This window comes from Euleptes europaea, chromosome 9, assembly GCF_029931775.1.
Source record: "Euleptes europaea isolate rEulEur1 chromosome 9, rEulEur1.hap1, whole genome shotgun sequence".
NCBI lineage: Eukaryota > Metazoa > Chordata > Lepidosauria > Squamata > Sphaerodactylidae > Euleptes > Euleptes europaea.
The window spans coordinates 61,183,892-61,186,118 of NC_079320.1; the positions used below are offsets into that span (position 1 = coordinate 61,183,892).

The 2,227-nt window shown below is 49.5% G+C and overlaps 1 pseudogene; it reads right to left on the reverse strand.

The window, feature by feature from the left end:
- Nucleotides 1-643: 643 nt before the first annotated feature.
- Nucleotides 644-1,215, reverse strand: LOC130482365 (creatine kinase B-type-like; annotated as a pseudogene).
- Nucleotides 1,216-2,227: the final 1,012 nt, after the last annotated feature.

A 2,227-nucleotide genomic window follows, 5' to 3' on the forward strand; every position in this document is an offset into this window, starting at 1 on the left:
ACCACTGTCATATTGGGAGGCACCCCAGTGGAATGCCATGGGAATGCCTCCCAGGGTGCCGGTGCGGGGATTTGTACCAGGAGAACACTGGCGGAAGGCCTCGCCAGCTCCTGAGTCTCACGCTGTGGCATGGCGACTCAGAGACGGCGGGGATGCCCTCCGTGATGGCGTCAGTACCCATTATCCTGGAATAATGGGCACTTATGCTGCTGTGTGGCCACACCGGTTCCTAAGCTGACTGCCTCCGCAGTGTACAAGCTTGTATCACAAAAGCTTAGTGAAGATGAAGTGTCCCCAACCTTGCTGTACCTGTAGGTACTTTTGGAATTTTGAAAATAGGTAGAAGGCACCACCAAATAAATGGCTGCCATGGGAGCACAGGAAATCACAAAATGTTGGGCCATTGCAAGCCAAACATCCTTCTACAATGGAGGCAGCTGTTTCTGAACAGGTGCTCCCCACAGACACAAAGGTGATGGTTCTTCTGAAGCACCAATGAGATGGAAAAAAGCCAAAAAAGGGCTATCTGGTTTGAGAAAGATGCAAATGGATGCAAGGAAACTCATCAGTGTACACCATAGTGTACCCATAGAAGAGGAAGAGGAAGAAGAGTTGGTTTTTATATGCTGACTTTCTCAACCATTTAAGGAAGATTCCCGTTGAGATCCCCTTCCAGGTTAGCCAGAGCTTCCACACAAAGCTTCTCAATTGCACGCCGCTCTCCCCGGCTGCAGTGAGGGGGCAGGCAGTAGCCTCGGATGCTCCTCCCAGTTCGGACTCGCGCACTGAGGACATAGTTGGGGTCCAGGTCATCACCCCCCTGCAGGTTGTCAGGATTCAAGTCCGTCTTATGCTGGTCCGTCGGCTTGTATCCCCCATGCCGGTCCTTGATGATGGGATCAAGGAGTTCCCGGAACACTTCATATGACTCTTCATCGCCAGCCACGCACCCGACAGTCATAATGAAAGGATGTCCACCCCAGTCTGAATCACATCATCCACGGTAAATCCACTAGGGGTCTGCTTGCCCCACAACTTGGAGTACAGTTCCAAGGTCAGGACTTTAGCCATGTGATTGTTGTGGGTGCTCAGGTCCGGATAATCATCCTCCGTGGAGTATTTCATCTTCAAGAGGTTGTGGCTGTTTGAGAATGGCATGGCGGACACCTGGCTGCAAGGAGTGGGAGGGTCAGAGAAACCGCAAGACCAGCGCTGAATTTTACGCAACCCCCCCTGAGCCTTTTTCTTTTTTTTTGCAAGCCCCGCGCGCTCCCCAACAGACCTGCCCGGAGTGGCAGGAAGATTCAAACTGGCTTACAATCACCTTCCCTTCCCCTCCCCACAACAGACACCCTGTGAGATAGGTGGGGCTGAGAGAGTTCAGAGAGAACTGTGACTAGCCCAAGGTCTCCCAGCTAGCTTCATCTGTAGTAGTGGAGAAACAAATCCAGTTCACCAGATTAGTCTCCGCCACTCATATGGAGGACTGGGGAATCAAACCCGGTTCTCTAGATCAGAGTCCATTGCTCCAAACCACCACTCTTAACCACTACATCACGCTGGCTCCATACTAATCTCTGAAATCTTTGGGCCTTTTATGCACGGGTTGTTTCCATCACCGTCACACCCCAACTACTTAGGGGCTTTGTTTTCATTATGTACATTTTCTCCCACCTTTAGAAGTCACCTCGCTCTCCCCTCGCATTTCCCCTGTATTTTCTGGATGTTTTTTTAGCCCAAGTTTAATGTCTGCCTCAATCCCAAATCAAAAGCTGGTCCTGTACATACTTGTCAATTTAGGTTTTTCTCCCCATGCCCCTTCTTGTTTCTCCCTCCCACTTCTCCCTGCCACTTGTCTTTCCCTCTCATCCAACCCTTCCCCACGAAGCCATCTTTTTTGTTTTTGTATTTGAGTGCAGGGCTAATGAGAGAATGCTGGACGAGTCACACAAAACAACCTATGCGGCTGCTTATTTCTACAATTGCACAATGATTGCCATTTTCCATTTAACTTGATTTCTTCAGCAGCCCCTTTTTGTGTTTGTTTGTTTTTGTGAGTGCAAGACTAGCAATGAAACAATGAAATGGTCAAAAATGACCGTGCGAGTGTTCCTCTGTTGTTTTGTACCCTGCATTGAGATAGCCAGAAATAAATGTGTTTTTTGGGGGGGATGGGGAGGAGGGTTATCCAAGCTCCCCTTCATTATCATGTTCCCATGTGTGCGTT